General features: G+C 43.8%; 1 protein-coding gene across 4 annotated transcripts in view; it reads left to right on the top strand.

Moving 5' to 3' along the window:
- The window catches only part of CORO2B (coronin 2B), a 1,242,233-nt gene that overhangs the window by 886,224 nt on the left and 332,558 nt on the right, over window positions 1-23,451 (top strand). The gene's annotated exons all lie outside the window — the stretch shown is intronic.

Genomic DNA, 23,451 nt, shown 5'->3' on the forward strand with positions numbered 1-23,451 from the left:
CAGCTCTTGTACTCACTTTCCTTACTTATCTAGAGGAAAATAGTTTTTTATTCAGGCATGTCCAATGGTCAGCTTCCAGTGTTCTCTCCTGTCTATCTGATGAATCTGGGCATCTTGAGGCAATGTAGAAATTGCCTCATGTACACAGACAACCCTCTCCTCCTACCACCCAACACTACGACCTGTGAGAGATGTACTTATCTAGCCAAATTGGAGGTAAAGCTCTCTCCAACCAAGACTGAACTTGATAGTCATGAGGAGAAGGTAAACATTTGCACCACACCACAATCATCACATAGTCTCACTAAATCTACACCACCAAAATCCACACATAGTAACACAAAAACATTCACGGAGGCTCTCAATAATAATCTGTCTAAGCAACAGAGACATCCAAAGCAGAAACGCAAGCAACCTCCATCCCCCAACACAACCCAAATGACACATAGCCCACAGACTCAGTCTGCCACTCAACCACAGCCAATAAGGCAAAACAATGTACCCAACACACTAGTCATAGGTGACTCTATAGTCAGGCACACTGATGTCCCACTCACCAAGTTAAACAAGGAGAAGGTTACTGTCAGCTGCCTGTCAGGTGCCAGGATCCACCACATAACCCACACACTCAGGTAACTCCACAACAAGTACAAATATGACTCCATCATTGTCCATGTTGGTGTGAATGACCTGAGACGTACCTCCCTGGACTACATGAAAAGAGACATGGAAGAGTTCTCCGATCTTGTAGCCCAGGCAGGTATGACCCTAGCCCTGAGCAGCATTCTGCCATCACTCAGAATGATACCGCAGTACAAGGACAAAATGATTGACTTCAACAATTGTCTAAGTTTCTGGTGTCACACTAAGGGGATCCAGTATCTGTCTGCTTGGGGTCGACAGACCACGATGCTTTGCCACAGATGGCCTGCACTTGTTGCCCCTGGGATTCCGGATACTGGCTAAGCCTCTTGATGCCTCTATAGTGCCTTTTTTAGGGAAGGTTCAAATGACAAATTCACCACCATAGCAGGAACAGGTAAGCAAAAACTGAGGGTAATGCTACTCAATGCGAGAAGTCTAAATCTCAAAATGCACTCACTCAAGCCACTCCTTAAAATGGAGAACATCGATATCTGTGTAGTGACTGAGACCTGGCTCAATGCTCCAGAGAGCACCCCTGCACTACCAGGCTATAACTCATACCACACTTTTCGGCCATGTAACCTGGACCGAAACACCAAAGGTGGAGGTGTGTCCATATTCATTAAGGATATCCACACCTCCAGGCTAGTTGCTCAGCATAATGCATCTGAGGTTATCCAAGTGCAACTAACTCTGGGCAAAACTGCAATCCAAATTGTAGCTTGCTACAGATCCTCCACCATGCCCCAGGATTCCCACTCCTCTTTTCTTGATGTACTGGAAAATATTAGGGTTCAACCAAACACCCTAATAATGGGCGACTTCATCTACCCCACCATTAACTGAGAAAACTACTCGTGTACCAACTCCTTAGCTCAACGCTTTCTGGAATTCATAAACTCCAATGCCCTGGATCAACTTATCCACACCCCCACCAGGGCAACAATATCTTAGACCTAGTCATTACCAACATGAGTGACCGGTGTTCCACACCTGAAGTCAACTCCTCGTTTGTCCGATCCGACCATAAGCTAATCACCCGTGATATCCACATCCCACCCCCACCCCCCATTAAGGAAACCATGGTAAAAAATTTCTCCAAAGCCAACTTCATGCTTCTTAAGACAGAAGTGGTGAACTTCATGACACCCATGCAGATGGGCAATACAGTTACAACTGCTGAATCCTACACAAATGCACACTATAAGCACTTACACGAGTGCATGGATCGTGCTATCCCAAACAGAACCAATATGCTTTCCTGCAAAAAAAAGGAAGCCAATCTGGTGGTCCCCTACCATAAACAAACTGTACAACAGAAGGAAGAAACTGTTGCAAAAGAGAGTAAAATCAATGAGTAGAGGAGCTCCCTGGTCAGCCTCAGTAAGAAGCTGAGATCCCTTATAAGATCCTCCAAAGCTAGCTACGAAAATAAAATCACCACTAATTCTAAGGACAACCACAAAGCATTCTATAGCTTTGTCAAGAATCCTGATGGCAACACCCAGATCTGCTCTGAGTTACAGCACAATGGCATGAAAATTACAGAACCAACTGATATTGCCAACATTCTGGCAGATAGGTTCAGTGCTAACTTTACCCACCCCCCACCCCTAAAGGGCCCATATCTATACAGGAAGAATGCAGAGTCCCTCTAATCACAACTATGCAGGTAAAAGCTGCACTTTCTAAAGACAAAAATACAACATCCAGGGGACTGGACAACATCCCAGGCTGCATTTTAAATGAACTTCAGAACGAACTGGCTCCCCACTTAAGCACCATGTTCAATAATAGCCTTGCATCAGGCTTTGGGCCCACTGAATGGCACACAGCAACAGTTATCCCACTCCACAAAGGGAGAGCCACCACTGATCCCGGGAACTATCGACCTATTAGCCTGACGAGCCTGGTCTGCAAGGCCATGGAACGTATCATAATGGAACTCATTAACAAAGACATCGGTAACCTCCAAACTCTGGATCCCACCCAGTTTGGGTTTGTGAAAGGCAAATCATGCCTCCTGAACCTGATTGACTTCTTTGAGGCAGTCACCAAAGTCGCAGATGAGGGTAAGGTGGTTCACCAGCCTATCTTGACCTTGCCAAGGCTTTTGACACCATCCCCCCCTTCTGGAATTATAGCTAAACTCACTAAACTAGGTATAAATCCCTATGTCACAAGATGGGTTGCCAACTGGCTCACTGACAGAACCCACACTGTAAAAGTTGCAGACTCCAAATCTGACCTCAAAGCAGTGACAAGTGGAGTCCCACAGGGTTCCGTCCTGGGACCTCTCCTGTTTGATATCTACTTCTCTGAAGTACAGGCTAACACAGAAGGCCTCTGGCTAATGAAGTTCACAGATGACTGCAAACTAGGAGCCATAGTCAAGTCCCCAAATGATGTGGACATCCTACATAAGGGCCTCGCTGAGACAGATGCCTGGTGTCAGAGCCATGGCCTCAAGCTCAATGCCAAAAAGTGCAGTGTCATCCCCTTTGGTAAAAACTCTGTACCCATGAACTACCACATAGGCAGCAATCTACTTAACACCAAATGTGTGATAAGAGGCCTTGGGACCCACAGTAGTCTCTCCTTTGATAGTCACATTGCCACAGTAGTCAGGAAGTCCTTCTACGTGGCACACCTCATCATAAAAGGGTTCTTATCCAGGAAAAAAGAGGTAATTGTTCCTCTCTACTCAACACTCATTAGACCCATTACAGAGTACAATGCCCCTTTTGGAATGTACCTCACAAGACATCTGCAGCAGCTGGAAAGGCCACAGAAGTACCTCACAAAGAGGATTACTGGCCTCAAACAAATGCCCTACACTGACCATCTCAAAAAAGTCCAGCTTTACTCCGTAGCATATCACCTACTCCAAGGTGATCTCTGCCTAACATATAAAGCTATGTCAAACTCAGAGCTTTTGGACATGCTACACCTAAAAAATCCCAATCCCTCTGAACTGCATGCTCTAGGGACCTAAACCTTGTCACCACAATAAACAGGACATGCTGGAGGGATAGATTCCTATCCCAGAGACTTCCCATACTCTGGAACAGATTACCCATCTATGTCAAGCAAAGTTCTTCATTAGCACTCTGCAAGAAAAATCTTGATGAATGGATGGGAAATAGGAAATACACCCCGGGGTTCACGTCTATGTCTCTGCTCGACAGTGGCACAGGAAAACAACTTTATTGGGTGGCATAAGCCAGGGAGTAGGCTTACATAGGCCCTTTGGCCGATAGCCTAGTACCTTCCTATGAACCTATGAACTTACGAACCCTGTGGGTCACCACAGTAGTGTCTGTCGATAGATTGCCTGCTGCCACCTGGCAGGCGGCAGGATACCACTGTACACACAACCCCTACACAACACATCTCCCCTTGGACAATAGCTAGGTACACAGCTATGACCACCTGTAGCAATGCACCCCTGCACTAACACATGTGTACGTGTACATGACTGAGTATAGCAGTATCTGTGTGTTAGCACACCTGTACTTGGGAATTCCATGAGGGCCTTCACAACCAACACAACACCCATTGTGATAGTCAGTTATGGCTGCTGCTGTATGGGACATTACATGTATCCTGTTAAGTTCCCTCCCCATACTGGCTACACAAGCCTTGCAGTACCAGCACAAGAGTGTTTTACAAATGGGTTGATATGCATGGGATACCCATTGTGTTCTGGTATGTGTGTGTAGTTGTGCATGTCCATATATCTGTAGGGTACAGCATTCCAAGGCCACATACTCCTATTACAATACCCATTGCCACACAGTAGTACATATAGTGTTGTTGCTACCCATAGGTGAGGCATGACAATGCAACACCCTACTACGCATGTAGCATGTGCATTAGATGCATATCCCTGTAGTATCACTGTTGGGGCATACTATGGGTTATATTGCAGTCATGGCCAATGTGTGATGGGTGGATATGGCAGAGTCTCATCATGGGTTTCAGGGAGTACAATATCCACTAGGGGATGTGGGTGCTGTGTATACTGTCATTACACCAAGGTACACCTGGTATATTCCCATCTACCACGTTATGGTTACCACTGTCACCATCAATCATACAGGTAACTGATACCACAATCCAAACTAGTTATGCATGTGCTGTGTGCAGCCTACCTGTAACACATTGGACCCATGGTCAAGTTAGTTAGCAGCGATAGGCCCTGGTATCTCAGATGTGTGTCTGCCTGTTATGTGTCTATTGTGTACATGAAGATATGTCACACTACGTATTGTCCATATACACCCATTACATCCCCCATTAGCATACTGTACATGTCTGGGGATGTTCTGCATGTAACATGTAACCTGGGACACACCTCACCCTAAACACTGTGTGGTGTGTGCAATGTAAGCCACACACACTTTAGTATCACTACACAGCTAGGTAGGGGTCTAATCCCAGTGTTGCCAAGTAGCAATGTGCATGTATGTGGATGGGTGTACATCAGGTTGCAGGGTATACACGCCTCAGCAGGTCACCTGTCCATGTGGCACAGGCAATAACCGTTTTAGTAACCTGTGACATGTGTTCAACTGTACCCCAGTTATGTCACAGTCATGGTGTCACCACAGTGCCATACTCAGTTGTGGAATATGACTGCAGACCATCCTGGTGCTGACACATGTACACCTACAACACAAATGGATAACATTATAGAGACCACAATCAGTCAGTGTTACTAACAGCTATAATGTATCATTGCTGTATGGCTACACTACCTGCCATATATGCATTACACTTTACTCCTTACAACATGTTACACTGCAGTACTGTGGTACACTGTAGTACAGTCACCATGTGCATCAGAACCATATTAGCCTGTCCCTGCATTGATGGTATGGATGACAGGGATGTGGCTCAGGTATCATTATATGCGCAGGGTGTGATGTTGGTTTGCAGAGGCTGAGGGTGGGCCATACATTTGAAACCATGTGTGTGGGTGAGGGGTGTACTGTGGTGAGCTGGGCATGGTGCTGTGGTGTGTGTAGGTATGGGGTTGCCCTAGGTGTGTTTCTATAGTGTGTAGGTATGCATGCACACATTCCTGCCATGTGACTGCCCTACACAGGTGTTTATGGACAGCTGCAGACCATACCTGACAGGGTGTGCAGTTCACTGCCTTCAGCCACAGACACGTGGACTGTGCCTGCCAGGGGTTCCATGGGCACATCCAGGTATAGGCCTCGATGTGCTACTCTCCCCTGCTGATGATAAATGTCTGCTGGTACCAGGCCCCTCCTGGGACTGGCCAGGACCATGTGCACATGGCCTGGTGTGGTTGTGGTGTGGACAGCATCCCCCCACACTGCAGGGGCTGGTACTGCCACTACAGGAGCCCTTTGGTGTCCTAGCACATCCATGTTGACTGCCAGCTGTTGGTGTTGCTGGCCTACATCCACGTGGCAGTCACCACACTCCCACCACACGTTCAAGCACAGACAGACCATGGTTGATGAGGGCCATCATCTCACCAGACCATCTATCCATGAACTTAGTTATCGCAAGGATGGCACCAGCCAGTTCATGGGTGTTGTCACTTGCAGATGTGAAAGCAGCCCTCTGCAGCCTCAGGCCCTGTCTGATGTAATGTTCCATACGTGTCTGCGCTGCCATGACAGCCTAAAATATGCGCCTGCTGGTACCAGCTATGTCACCTCTGCCAGGAGCATAATGCCCAGCGGCCCTACCATGAGCACCCTAGGACATCCACCTATGTGGTGCCCTGACAAACATCTGGCTATGTCTGCTGTGACCGGACACTGTAGGCATGGTTACCACACTTTCCTGTGCACTGCCACCAAACGCCAGCTGTCCCTCTGCTATGGCCACTGGTGATGGGGTATGTATAGGCACTGAAACTGTGTGCAGGGTTGGGTGGCTAAAAGGGAGATATCAAATGTTGGCGCAGTGTAGGCTCCTGACAACCCCACCTGTGCCTCAACAGTACTATCATCATCTTCGGTGTCTGTATGGACACCAACATCAGAGTGCATGCAGGAGGGACCCTGACCCACCGCACCACCTGTGGTGTAAAACAATAAATGCACTTTAAAACCTGTACAGCATTGCCTAAGAGTATACACACACACACACACACACACACACACACACACACACACACACACACACACACACACACACACACACACACACACACACGCACACATGCACACAGGCACACATGCACACACACACACACACACACACACACACACACACACACACACACACACACACACACACACACACGCACACACACACACAAACACACACCTCTGTAATACCTACCTGTCCATGGCTTTACAGACTGTCCCACATATATGTCCATGTGGTACCCCATGCTGCATCACACTTGGTAACATACACACATTGATACCACTCATTAACATATCAGTCCTCTAAATGCCTACACAAGTGGTCACAACACAAGACCTTTTACTACATTGCCTGCCTGACCTGTGTGTAGTGGTTTTACATGGCCTCACTGATGTCATTCAGTATGCACCCTCTGTATGTCAGGACATCATGAGCATGGCCCCTATATGTGTGGGCTACTATGTTCTATCCATAATATCATGCACTGATGTGGCATGTGTATGTAGTGTTCAGTACATGCCACATATGCTGCTCATTCAGCCTATTATGTGAAAACTGTAATATTTGGATACACTCTCTGGTGTTGACTAGTACTTCCCCAATGCATCTGTAGTGCAGCACACATGGGTTGTAGGTGACCTCTCTGCTGAATGTGATATTAAGGGTGTACCTGGTGTCTACCTTCCCTCTCAATGCCTGTTCCATGCTACAGACCATATTATACTATCAGCTGTTCTGTGATTACACACATGATAAGTATTCCTGGTGTGTAATGTGACAGTCCATGTACATGTACTGCATGATCCCAGAGGGAGGTACTGCTGTATGAACACCCCACAATCACACGTGCATACATGGCCAGCTACACAAACACACACACATGCACACAGGCATTCTATATGTATCAGTCTCCCTCCACTTCACCTGAGTGACCCTACAGACAAACTAACTACCCACCAGGATGCACACACACACATACAGGTGAGGTTGCACAATGATAGTACACAGTCCTCCTATTACCCCTTTGTCAACATGCATAACATATGGCACCCGACGGCATGCAGTGCAGCTATAGTCAATCCATGCTGGCAACAGTATACATGTGTGTGATGCATGAGCTGTGTCACTAGGTGAAGCCCCTTCCCCTGGATACCACTGCACCTGTGCACCTGTTCTGTACCTTGCCATGTACTGTGCACCACACCTCACAGGTGTACAGCCCATTGATGAATGTGTACTACTGTGTCGGTTATGTCAGCTTTAATGCTCACAGCCCCTATGTTTCCAGAAATACATGCCTGGTATGATATGCGGACAGATGTCATTTGTGAATGCCTGATGTTTGATGCACAGCTCTCAACATCAGCAGACCATGTATGACCAATCCAATGCTCTTACACTGACAACCATCAGAGCATACTGTGGATATGGGGGATGTACACATCTTTATTGATATGACGCACCCATCCTTGATCTGCCATGGGATCACATCAAAGCATATCTTAGCCGTATATGAGCCCGATGTGTGACATATGTCCTGTACTTTCACATGCAGTGTCTACGGAATGTGTTAGGTGTGCGGATGCTAATCATGATGCATACACAGAGGGTGGGCATATGTGTGCACAACCTTATCATGATGGTTTGTCGCACCTCTTGTTGTGTGTACTACAGCAGTCACTACTCTTGGCAGGGGTATACCAGTGTGGGCCATCTGCATTTGCTAGTGTATGTTCAGTCTGCCCCACACATGTCTACCTATTCTGCATGATTGCAAGGTCTAGTCATGTGCAAATCCCTTGGTGTTGACACACTGCTGTCACTTATGCTGTGGGGGTAGGGTTATGGCTGCCACAGGTCCTGAACCTGACTATGTGCAGATACAGCCATTCTTAGCATCCTTAGGATCCCACTGCAGTGCACTGGTGTGTCATACTGACACCCACCCTTTAGCCTTTTTGTAGATGCATGATGAGTAAGCCCTACACATGTCTATCACTTTGCAGTGTCCCATACACTGAACACCACATGTTACAGCCTAGTCTCAGCTGATAATGTGGACCACTGTAATGTTTTATGCCATAGTGATTCTCTGCAGCAGTTGCCATTGTCCTACAGGTATATACACTGGTGTTGCACTGTATATGGGTGTTGTTCCAAACATGTTCCTACTGTAGACCATGTCTCCCACCATTATGTTACTCCCTGTGGACACATTCCACAATGACAGGATGTTAGTTATCATGCAGGTGTCTGACATACCCTTCCAATACCCCATCATGGTTACCCCCTGTAATGCCATGCATTTCACAGCAACAATACGTGCACATGTACAGCATGCATTCTGGGTAGGTGTGTTAGATGTGTGCATGGCATATACCATAGCCATTACATGCCTGGTGTATTGGCAAGCATCTAATAAATCATACACACCAGCTACAGGCTGCTGCCTTGGTGGTATCCCAGAGGGACTTACATAAGAGGGTGAGAGATGCATAGTCAGTGGCCACAACTGTGGCAGTGCTACAGGGTGGGTGCAGTATTACAATACATCAACAGTACATTTCCACAATACTACCACATATGGACATCTGTTTATCACTACTATGCATCAACAAAATATATCTATGACATGTCAGATATGCATGATCTACCTGTACCGATGCAGATGTATACACAACAGTGGTCTATGGATGTGCCCTGTAGCCTTACCTGTACGCTCCTTAGCCGGTGTGTGGGTGGCACCCATCTCCACAAAGGTGTCTGGTGGTTGGTGTGTGTCCGGACGGGCAGGTGCGATGAGGCTGGCCAGGAGCTCCTCAACACGTGTCGGGGGATGGATGGCATGCCCCCCGTGGTGAGGTGATCCCCCTGTACTGCAGCAGCACACCGACGGGCATTGCGAAGCAGATCAGAACAATGATGCTGGACCTGCTCATAACTGCAGTTGTGCAGTCCGATATCATTGACCCTGTGGACTAGGTCATTCCACAGGGTGGCCGGCTCCTGCTGATCATGACCAGCCCAGCCAAATAGGGCAGGGTAGTGCTGGATTAAATAGGTTAGCACTACTTCATTTTCAGCAGCTGAATAAGATAGTAGCTGTGCATGTGACATCTTGCCTGAAAGACATAAAGATGGAAACAGGTCTGAGCAACTCATACAGCAAGGTTACCACAGTTCTTAATACACATCTCTGTCACTCCCCACCATATCAGCGACAACAAACTGTACACACAACTCATTAGGTATGGCTACAGCTTACCTACCAGTGGGACAGATATTGTATTGTACCACACTTTGTGCTATGTGTTTGTAGCCATGTTCCCTGTATGGACACTATAATTGCTGACCTGTTACAGACTATTCACCTGCATGCCATTGTCAGGGCCACTATAGTTCCATATATGCCTGTGGTATGGCTGCTTTGTGATTGCTGCACATCTGACATTCTGTGTTATTGGGGATATCTATGCATGCTGTTGGACATGTTCTGGGATTGTGTAGACTATTACTACCTACATATTTTCTATAACAGTGACACAATAGCATGCATATGTACTATTGCCCAGCAGAACCACCTCTCCAAACCTATCTTCCCATGCTACCCAGCCACTTCACATGTGTGTCTCACCCTGGGGCCTCCTCATGTACTGGTCCAGCAATACTGTCAGGTGGAACAAACCCAGAGGATGTTGTCCCCCTCGGGGGCATGCACAGACATGTTCCTGTCCTCTGAGAGTAGGTCCAGGGTCTGTTCCATAACGGGCTCCACAGACATGTGGGATGTGCTACATCACATTGAGGCACATAATACACACTGACAGGGCCGACATGCTCCTCCTGCTCAGCCTCCAGGCCAGGCACCTTCAGGACATGGACTGCTGTTGTGAGTAGCAGTGGGTGGGAGGCTTGTTCCCATTGTGTCCATATTGGGGCCCATGGGGCATGCACATCACAGACCACACACACCATCCAGGGTGTTTACCCACCACATGTGTGAAATACCACCCCTGTAGACTGTCTTCTATATCTACCAACCCTGACCACCTCCACAACTATACCTGCCATACTTCCCCATATTCCCATTCCATACTTCACAGACAAGGGCAATGTAGTCCCAACAAGGGGTTCACATGTGACATACCCATCCATGTTGCACACACTGACAGCTGTAGATATCTGTCTGTTTTGCTATGTGTGCTGTTTCCTTGCACATAGCATGCAGCACTGTGGTAGTAATATAGGGGACATGTATTTACATACATATATGTTTGTGTGTGTGTTTGTATATATGTAGACATGCACATATAGGTATATATCTACGTATGTGTAGATATATGTGATGTATATATGTGCTCATATATATGTCTACACATGGGTATCTCTATATTTGTGGACATACATGTATGTATATATATATATATATATATATATATATATATATATATATATATATACATATATATATATATATATATATATATATATATATATATATATATATATATATATATATATATATATATATATATTATATATATGTATATATGTACACATATGCATACCTATATGTGGGGTACATTCAGACATCAGGTCCACAGTCTCACAACACCTTCCTGCACAGCTGCGCTGTTCTGCCTTGCTACAACACAGACAGGTGCCACATATGGACAGTGCCTGACATTAGGGGGTATATGTAGGGCCAGATTGCAGGTAACCCTATTACACACTTATGGCATTCCTGCATGCTACAATACAGATTAACCTGAGTATCCTGCAAGGGGTGGGCTATGGATCCCACGTGTCCATCATAATGGTATTACTTCTACCACCAGCTATTGGCCACGTAACATACATACTTCCCATTACACAACACACACTATGATGGCTTACATCTTATCACTCAGTGCTGATCTGCACGGTTGAGGGGTATAGCCCACTACCCACAGGGATAGACTCTATTGCCCTTAGCAGTTGTTCAGCTGAACATCATTATAACAACAACAGCTGAAGGCACATATAAAGCATTCCAGATCACCTACCTCATTATTCTGGACCACATACTATGGTCAATTACATACATATATACTTCACATACCTGTTCTGGGACTGCAAACTCTTCTAAAGTGTTTGGTATTTCTTTTTTTTTTTCTTATACGTGCACTCTCTCTTGCTTTCTCTCTCTCTCTCTCTCTCTCTCTCTCTCTCTCTCTCTATCTCTATCTCTCTCTGTCTCCCTCAGGCTCTCTCCAGTAAATGGAATGAGCTGCTTTGCATAGATTGCAGCATGGACTTTGTAGGTGATGCACATGATCAGGTGATGGCCTCTGCACCAATCAGTGTCCTCCACTTGCTACCTGCGTGCAGCATGCTGTGTAGTACTTCCAATTACCACTGTCATGGCAACCAACTACTATAAATCCCTACATCATGTGACCATGGTCCCTTTACCTTTCCTGTATGATGGACATCATTCCTGTATGTAGGCATCAGTGTTACAGACAGCAGGTAGCAATACCTCTTACAGGAGAACCTGCACTCTCAGGCCAGCTATATATTTGTAGGAGGTTCCAGAACTACAGACAGAGTGTGAGTAGAGTTGTTGTATGCATTGTATAGCACTGGTGTTACAGAGTTTGTGTGTACATACTAGTTTAACTTGAAATACAGTCTGTCTGCATAGCTCTCAACTGTGGGCCTATCCTCTAGATGGCCAGAGGTGTGCCTATTACATTTTGTCTGTCCACCACACAGGTCTTGTGTCAGATATATCACTGGCAGTGTGTGTGTTGAGTGCTATCAGTACATGGCTACTTCCATTTCTGTTTCTAACTTCATATTCCTGACTAAGGGTATGTTGCAGACTATCCTGTAACACCAGTGACTTGCTTAGTGTATGAAAACAGGTTTGCACATATGGGCCTGTGTCCCAGACTCTGTCCTCCACCTACATACCAGACTTTGCACATATGACATGCTGTCAGGGGTTGTTCTGTAGTGGGCTGTGAGTATGTCATGCTGCCATTCCTGCCATCAGTCCACTGCTGTTGTGTCTCCCACACATACTGTGGGGTTGGGGCCATAAATGTGTGGGCTTCACCTACACAATACATGTGTGCCCTTATGCACTCCAAAGGCCAGTGTATGTAACAGTGGTATATGGCCCTGTATTATTGAGTCTGGGGGGGATGCACCATTACTAACCTAGGCTGTTACAACATGTGGGGGTATCAGGGGTAAGCTGCCTTGAGGTATCTGGATGTACATTACCATACAATCCACCTTGGGTAAATGCAGGCCTCCTGCCATACAGACTGTTCTGTTTGTCAGTGTGATTGTAATAGTGTCATTTATACCTTGTTATGTAACAGTTACATCCCATTGTGTCAACTGAGGTCTTTACCCCCTAGGAATTGTGTACAGAGTGTAGATAGAGGCTGCTGAACTATACATCTGCATTACTTACTGTTGATCATTTGGTATCCTGTGGCCCATTCTGTCTTTACTATTGTACTACTTGAAGGCCTCGGCCTGGACAGCAACATATGTCAACCTTTCCAGACTACTTTATTAGTATAACTGTTTCACAGTTGCATTACTCTGTTTATATGGATATCAGTGTCTAAACAGCTATATGACATGGCATATACAACTGTAATAGTACACAAAGCTTTCCCATGTATGCAAAACTGTGTGTGGTGTATTATCCTTTGACCTCTCTGTGGGTATATGTTGCAGGCAACAATTATCATTTGTATGGGTGGCTCATACAGTATCCAGTTGGTAAGGTGGTAATTGTAGGCATAGTGGCTGTTCCATATTGTGTGCACCTTCTACATATGAATCTTCCTATACATATCTCTGCATGTGCATGTGTAGTTACATACATATCTATATATATGTATATATTTATGTGTATCTGTATCTACACATATGTGTCTGTGTATATGTATCCTAGGGATGTTGATTGCTTCCACATTGTACATTCCTTATGGGAGTCAGACTGTACTGCATGATATGTTACTGATATCAGTCTGACATCATACAGGTGGATGGAGTACTGTTAACATCTTGTGCCCATGTTGTGTCAGGTCCTGGTTGTGTGATCTGCAACAGTTGGTAGTGTATTGTAGGGCAGACGTGTTTGGTTGTGGGGGGGATACCTATTCGTACAAGACATATGTTGTTTGGGGCCTCTCAACCCCATTAATGGTGCATGTGGACATATATGTTTTTGTTATGTTCCCCATTTTTATCTACAGATGTATGTCCGTATATGCCTATATAGATATATATATATATATATCTGCTTACATATATATAAATTGCTGTGTGTGTATATATATATATATATATATATATATATATATATATATATATATATATACACACACACACACATATATAGACATACATATCTATAGATGTATGCATATATATGTATATATGTTTATATATATATATATATATATATATATAGTGTGTGTGTGTGTATGTGTGTGTGTATATATATATATATATATATATATATATATATATATATATATATATATATACATATATAGATATGTTATATCTATTTAGATATTAATACACACACACACACACACACACACACACACACACACACACACACACACACTCACACACATTTACATGTTGAAAGACATTCCTTGTACTTTTGAATGACTGGGCTGGATGATATGTTTTTGAAAACATCAGGATTATGTGTATCTGACATGGCTTAGTGGTAAATCACTTTGGCTATGATGTGCAGGGTCCTGGGTTCGAGCCTTGCAGAGGCTGTTTATTTTGTTGCTGGACAGAACAAGGGCCGTTGGATACAGAGAGATTAAGGCACTTTTAAGCAGTTGTAAGCGGGTTTGCGCAGGTTTGCGCAGAGGTAAGCAATGCTAACTTCCAGTTACAGTTTCTTATACTCAGTTAGCTTTTCAATTGCTTAACCTGTGTAGGCATTGCTTACCCCCCACAAACAGGCTTAAACCTGCTCACTGCTGCTTAAAAGTGCTTACTCCTGCTTATCCCCAAGCTAATTTCTTTAAAAGAAAAGAAAAAAGGGTTGATAGGAAAGTGATGAAAAGGGGACGCAAAGAGGGAAAGACAGTAGGGAAAATAGCTAGGGATGTGCAGGATGGGTGAAGGGAAGGTCCATAGCTACCCATTTCTTCTACAGCAACAGCTGTGCATGTACACTGAATTTGGAGGTAGATTTGGACACTCAAACCCCTGAGAGAGGACAACAATAATATGTTGTGATGCCAGTTAGACCAGATTACATGTGTCCAGTGGACACGTGTGTGAAATGGACAGTTATGTATGGGGTGAGAATTTTTTTTGGGGAACAGATTGCCCTTTTTTTTCAGGTGAGAGTGGGATGTTGGGGAGGGATAGTAGGTATATTTGGGGAGGTAGGTTGGATAGGTTAACAGACAAGACAAACAAGACACATACATGGGTGGTATATGACCCATGTGGGGGGTAGACACCTTGATGGGGAGGGGTGTTGGGAAATCGGAAACCCATGAGCCCCCTAGTGGAAACAGTGGGACTGAGGTCCCCACCCATGGGCAGTCACCACTGTACCTTCACAGCCCCGAAGGTGGGTGTGCTGGGGGCTGAGTTGCAGAGCCAGGCTGACCCTCTAGTTGCGACACACAGCCCTCAAGCTGGCGTAGTAGATCTCCACCCTCCCTGTGGAGCTTGCTACACACCATGACCTGGACCTGGTGACAGTTGACAGGTTCCTGTCCACGCCCACTCCCGGGGGGGGAGAGCCCCATCCCCTGAGGCAGTTCCACCCGAAGGTGGTGCAGGACCAACGGACGAGGAGCTTTTGGGTTGGGCCCCAGATGTGCTGGTGCCCAGTGCCATGACCAGCTGAGGTGGGACAGGTGGGTCCACTGGGACTGGCCTTCCAAAACATGCTATGGTGTTTACATTTTATCATCATATGTGGGTTAGCAATAGTCAACACATTCTAGGGATAGGTATAACAGCATGCATAGATATTCACATTAACCCAGACACCAGATACGGAACAGTTGCATAGCAAATGGAACACATGCATATATGGGGCCACAATGGTAATAACAACAGCATGCGGGTACATTGATGGCACCATGCCACCAGTGTTGGAATATTTCAGTATAGCACATGTATGGAAACAGAGTTAAATAATTATCAACCAATAGGACATAATCAGAACACTGAAGTCATTACATATCAGTTGGGGTGGGTATGGAGGTTATTGTCGGATATATGGTGAGGGAGGAAGATGTCAGTTAACAACTAGTATATTCCTGTAGTCCACATTACTTTCCTAGTCAGTGCTGTTATCTGTACCTTACAAGTATTACTACACTACCCTATAGCCTTAGTTTGGACAGTGATATGGCTGTCATCATCTTTATACATGAACTGGTTTTACCTGCAGTATACACCTCTTACCTGGTATACCTGTGGAGGAAATGTTTGTTAACACTAACTAACTGTTTCTACAGATACTCCCAAATTCCGGGTTAGTGTTGTGCACATAGCTGTCCATCTCTTTCTGCACAAACTCTGGCCATAGCTTGTTCATATGCAGGTGAACTGAGACATATCTAGACTATTGCCCTCTTCAGCCTTTAATGACTTACCACACTCTTATACAGGATTTCCTACACAGTTATATTATGTGGCACAGTGTGGGTGACAGCGATCATTGATACCTTATTATTCAGAGCAACTGCAGCACTCACAATTCCATACAATACCAGAGTAAACAGTACCAGTACAGTGTATCAAGGTTTTTATTTCTCGGCACAGTGTTCTTATCCAATGTACCTCTAGGAGCAATGTTTGTTAGCACTACCTGAATGTTGCCAAACAAAGTACCAGATTACACATTAGTATTATGCACATACATCTCACTCTGTTACTGTTCACACTCTGGTCACACCTTGACAACATGGGTGTGTAGATAGGACATACTTGGCTTATTACTCTCATAACAGTTTTGGGAGTTGCTAGAGTGACAAGTTTGTTCTCATAGATGTGTGACAATCAGTTGTATTCCCTGTTTGCTGCCTAAACATCTGGGATCATCCCACAGACTACCCAGGGAGACAGAGTGACAGGAAGCAGATATGGGCCTACTTCCACTCCCAGGATTCAGACCATGGCTGTGTCTGCTACAACTTAAACACTGTCCATCAAAGTTGTGTGTGCTATATAGATATTGCTGCATATCTCCTATCCACTTTCTGTCTTATAATTCTCCTGTGGTTTTGCATTCTGACCTTGTATTACAACACTCTTAGACAGGATTTCCTAGACAGTTATATTTTGCAGGACAGTGTGGGCAACAGTGATGGGTAATACCTTATTATTCAGAACAACTGCATCCGTCACAATGCCATATAATACCAAAGTAAACAGTACCAGTACAGGGTATCATTATTGTATTTCTGGGCACAGTGTTGGTATCTGACAGACCTGTGGGAGAAATGTTTGTTAGCACTACCTGAATGTTGCCACACACGGTACCATATTCCATATTACTATTATGCACATATATCTCACTCTGTTACTGTACACACTCTGGCCACAGCTTGACACCATGGGGGTGTAAATGGGACATACGTGGCTTCTTACTCTCATAAGGTTTGGGGGAGTTACTAGTGTGCCAGCATTGTTCTCATAGATGTGTGTCAATCAATTGTATTTCCTGTTTACTGCCTATACGTCTTGGATCATCCCACTGATTTCCCAGAGGGACAGGTTGACAGGCAGCAGATATGGGCCACTTTACTGGACATTCTGGACATATCTGTACAGTTTTGGGGTATGATTCTGTATGCAGACTACTACCACTGCCAGGATTCGAACCATGGCTGTGTGTGCTAAAAAAAAGACAGTTCATGTCTCAGTTGCATGTGCTATTTGGATTTTGTTGTCTGCCTTTTCACTGTTTTCTGTCTATGTGTCTCTCAGTTGTACTAAGTGGCCTCTGGGGATTACGCCAGTCATATACAGGCATTCCTACATATTCTATTTATGGTGCACAGTGTGGGTAACAGTGTTTAATGCAACAGTACTATTACGTGATTGCAAATCTACATTACCATATGATACCAGAGTATACACATGCAGTCCAGCAGTTAGACCATTATTGTCAGGCTATTACGCTTTTATTTGCATACAAACTATATGAGACTCTTCCTGCCATATTCTCCGGTGTATGCAGTACTTGCCTTAAACAATACAGGTTTTATACAGGCAATTAATTTACTGATACTTTTAGATTTATTTCCCATGACAGTACATGCAAGAGTATTACTGACCTGCCTCGCATCACAACCTCTCCAGGTGACTTCCGTGGGCCTCCTGGCTCATGGTCCACTCACTTGCAGCTGTGAAGGACATAAGAGGAATATTTAGCCATACCTATCCATGATATACATGAGCTGGCAATTATTACACACATAGTGGAGTGATACTTACACACAGCTGGGACAGCCCCTGCCGTTCTAGCCTCTTGGATCCACTGCTCCAGGAGGTCCCCCTTATGCCGCTTCAGGTTGGCATAGTGATGCCCGTCCTGCTCATCAGTTCGGGCTATGCCAGAGGCACTGGTGAGGTCACGGGCGAGATGGTCCCAGGCTTCCGCCTTATATTGGGAACCCTGGTACTGGCCCTGCAGCAGTCTCTGCTCATGGTCTTTGACAAGGAGTCCTGCTAAGACTCTGGACTCCTGGATGCACCAGTGCTGCACCCGGAAGAACACACCTTCTCCCCTTTCTGCCATTGTGCCTGCAAAGGGAAGCTACAACCAGTTATGAGATGTATTCCCACCTGTTGGGTTTAAGTAGGGCCAATTTCCCACACTTTTCCATGATTGGCCAGTTTTAAAAAGGCTAGGTTATGGGCAAACCTGCTTACCTAAAGTTGGTATTGTTTAAAGGGGTATACCACTGGGCACATTGAGTTAGCTGGCCTACACATTGCTTACACCTCCTAAGCTGGCCTGTGCAATGCTTAGCGTTGCTTACATTAGACTTTGCATTATATTTTCATTTTGGCATTGATTTCTTATTCATTACATCTTATATATATATATGCCTGATATCCATGATTCATGTGTACGTACACTGTATGGGGACTTGTGTTTTATTGGGAACTTCAACACTCTATTACAATTACACCTCACATCTGGGCTTACTGCTGTACTCCATTTCACATTTTTATGTTATGTAGTGGGTTATAGAACATATGACTGTATACTGATTCCTTTCACAGGTTCAGTTTGATTTTACTATAGTGAGGACTTGTTTGGTGATACCTCATTCTTCTGTACTACTTTGATGGCTTGGTGGTTAACTACTGGGAATATAGTGTATAGGGTCCTGCATTCAAGACCTGCAAAGCTGTTTATTTTGTTGCTGGGCAGAACAAGGGCCATTGGATACAGAGTGATTAAGGCACTTTTGAGCAGTTGTAAGCGGGTTTGTGCGGGTTTGTGCGAGGGTAAGCAATGCTAACTTCTGGTTAAATATGCTTACAGAGAGTTAGCTTCAATATTGCTTAACCTGTGTGCGCATTGCTTACCCCCACAAGAATGGGCTTAAACTTGCTTACTAGTGCTTAAATATGCTTACTACTGCTTATTGGTGCTTACACTTGCTTACTAGTGCTTACTCCCGCTTACAATTGAACTGATTTAGACAGTAATATCTAATGGTTCTTGGTAAGGTGGAGGATTTGGAAGCTGTATGGAGTTGTCATTCATTACACATTTTACCTTCCATTTGTATCCATGATTCCTGTGTACATATACTGTTTGGGGCACATGTGCTTATCTGTGGACTTTGCAACATTATGACACTGACACCTCACATGTACATTTAATGCAGTACTCCAGTTCACAAATATATGTTATTTAGTAGGTTATTCAACTAAAATATTGGTCATAACGTGATTTGCCATGGAAAATGGAATGTGCTGCAGTGGGACTCGAACCCTGCTCATAAGACGAATGCTCTGTCCACTACACTATTGCTATACTGCTTCATTTGCATATATCTTCCTTGTTATCCTCTTCAGCCATTTAAGTTGCATTAACTGTAGCTAAGCGATGGGCACACCCACGCACCTACAGTTAGCTTTAATTGGATTCATAATAAAAAAAAAAGGTTTGTTTATTTGATTTGTATTTACTATTGCTGTTGTACACATGGGAAGAATGTTGCTGAGGATATGCGGACACTTATGAGAAGTCTTGCTCATTCCTTTGGCCTTTCTGTTGTTCTTCATTGTGGGGGCATGTATATTCGGAAAGCTCTGCTCTCAGACATGCCCCCTGCACTCTTACACGCTCCATGTAAGATTAGGAGCTCAGGCAGCACGCCTTCATTAATATGCATGGCGCACTAGATTAGTAAATCAGGGGGTATATTCTATCTTCAGTGCTGTTCACTTCCTTTTTTCATAATGCAGTCATTAGTGAAACAATTTCTAGTAAAACAGTGAAAAAACCAACAGTCTTTAAATCATTCAAAGCAATGTAAACAGTTATGCAGTATGACCATAATGAAACAAGATGTGATGCATAAAATGAACAGTCTGCATTATATCAAGATTTCAGATAAGAAAATAACATACAACAGATTCATCTTAAACACAAAAATATCCTGCATTGTTAGAAATTAAAAAGACAGTCTTTTATACTGGCTAACAAGATAGAAGCAGGTATTTATTAACATATATTAATTAATGCACACCCTTATCTGTTTATATACTAATCTAAACATATCTACAATGAGTAATGGTAAAGCATCTATTGAAAATCAAGAAGCTGTCAGCTTCTTTTCAGAAAGCATTGTCCAAAGTCCTTATGTGTTTTTTTCTGATGCATAGCAGATAGAATTTATAATTACTCTTCCCTTGTCACATGTCTCTATTGCTAGGCAAGCAGAATTCAACACATGATGTTTCAATTCCATTTGATACAAACTTGTTTCACATCAGGTATACTGCTTGGTACTGTGCCAAGACAGCCACTGACCATTTCAGATTCTTCTGTACCCCATACGAGCATGTCACAATGCTACCACTTGCCAAGAGGAGGCTCCTGCTTTCTAGGCAAAAATCCCTTTCACCTACCTGGGGCTGCTCAAGTCCTAGTGCCCAGTAGTGGAGCAGATACAGAAAGCCATCCTACAGTAGCTGACTCACAAGCATGCACGTGGTAAGAGGCTCTAAACCCCAAGATACATCAGTCTTTTTATAGGCTATTGTATGTTATGAGGCATGCTATAAGGATGGTACTGCCCTCTCTCTATGGTAGCACCTCCTAAATGCCTGTTTGTATGCTATGCCCAGACGTATTATATTCTAACTTAATTCTCAGTCTATACATGCTAGGAGATATGTCCAGTCACCAAGTGTGTCAATCCTCCTCACCTTCTGAAGAGACACAAGCAGGCGGTTTACTATCAAAATGTTGAACAGCAGTTATGCGAAACAGGGATGGTCAGATATATGGTTCCCAGATTCCGTAACACCAATCTAAAAATGTTCAAATCCAACTTAGTGAATGCTAGTGTTCCTTCTCTCATATGAGGTTGTTGTTCTGATTGGAGATCACACTACAGTGGGGATCAGGGAATTTACCCTTTTCCTCACTGTAGTGCAATCTCGTAGTTTGTATATAGGTTCATAGGTTCATAGGTAGGTACTAGGCTATCGGCCCTAGGGCCTATGCAAGCCTAGCCATAACAATTCCCTGGATATTTCTTCCCACAATGTTTACTTCTCCAGGCCCCTGTCTAGCAGGGTGACTGACATGATCCCCGGGGTGAATTTCCTATCTCCCATCCAATCATCAAGGTTACTTTTGAAGAAGGCCAAAGATGCGCTCTGCTTGATATGTATGGGCAGTCTATTCCAGAGTATGGGGAGTCTCTGAGTCAGGAACCTATCCCTCCAGCATGTTTTGTTCATTGTGATGACAAGGTTTAGATCCCTGGAGCGTGTGGCTCTGAGGGATTGGGATTTCTTTAAGGGGAGCATGTCCAACAGCTCAGGGTTTGACATGGCCTTGTATGTTAAGCAGAGATCACCTCTGAGTAGACGATATGCCACAGAGTATAGCTGGAGTTTTTTTAGACGGTCAGTATATGGCATCTGCTTTAGGCCTGTGATTCTTTTAGTGAGGTATTTCTGTGGCCTTTCAAGCTGTTGCAGATGTCTTGTGAGGTACATACCAAAGTATATAAATTATATATACCATAGTATATATACTATGCAGGGGGTGAAGGGTGCAGGGGGGGCTTGTCCTCCTGCAAAACATAAGTAGAAACATCACCAGAAGTCAAGATAACTTAGGTAATGTCAATAATATCGAATTGTGAATAATCGACATTACCACTGTCGTCATTTTGAATAAATAATGTTTCTATTTTAAAGTGAAGCAAACGCAGGCAGGAAGTAGTAAATCTACACAGTTTATTTAGAGGAATAAGCACTTTCATCCCAGAGAGTTAGTTTATCAGGAACGTCATCAGAAACAGTATAGATTCATCCTATACCAAATTTCTGTAAATAAAAGATGACATCATATCCTATCTTGGAGCCCAAATGTATAAACACACCCCCTAATATAAATACATGAATATGCATATAAATACTATATTGGTAGCAAGAAATTAAGAATGTATAACTAAAAACAACTATGCACAAAAAAGCATAAAACAATATAAAATATGAAAGAATTAGAAAGTTTTTAAAAAAATGCAAACATAATTACTACAAAAAAATATCTTTTGAGATCTTTCAGTTTTAAAAGACTAGAGATAGAGAGACTTTCATTTAAACCTGGCCAGCATATGGAATTCAGGCGCATTTGCCATAGTAATTCCAGTTTTTCCAAAAAATAGGGCCATGCACCACCTCTTTCTGATACAGATACAACTTCAAAATAATAGATTTAAACATGTGCCCTGGATTTAATGTGACATGCTTTGGTAGCGCATTCACTTCACAACAATCTCTAATATTTCTCAGATGTTCCCCAGTCCTGTTTTTGAGTTTACGTTCTGTCTTTCCCACATAGAAAATATAAACAGTCAGAACATAAAGTACAATAAACTAATTTCTCACTGTTATAACAGCATTTACAGGGTATCTTCACCTTCATATTATTGATTGTAAATGTATTTCCTTCAAAGATACAGGGGCAAAATTTACACCTACCACATTTATACATGTATCCCCCAGTAAACTGAAGGTGTTGATGCTCAAAGAGGTTTGTTAAATTAGAGCCTTTTCTAAATACACATGTGGGTCTATCCCCCACAAGCACCCTAAGATCCCTGTCACCACTTAATAAATTCCAGTTTTTTTGCAAGATATTCTTAATATGATATGCATCGTTTGAAAATGTAGTGGTGAAACTGGAATGGAAGTTCTGTTGTGGCACGTTTCGGGATATTCAAACCCAGTCCACTTATAAGTGTTGAACACTGTGCAGAACCGACAATGATAGTATCTGTAACAGTAAATCTGATTATATTCTGGTTAGAAGTTGGATTTAAAATTGGTAGAAAGTACACATTACTCTTCTTATCCATAACTTCCCCCATTAGCTCCTGTATTAGATTATTA

Source organism: Protopterus annectens, chromosome 7.part0, assembly GCF_019279795.1.
Source record: "Protopterus annectens isolate FY-2018-M chromosome 7.part0, PAN1.0, whole genome shotgun sequence".
NCBI lineage: Eukaryota > Metazoa > Chordata > Ceratodontiformes > Protopteridae > Protopterus > Protopterus annectens.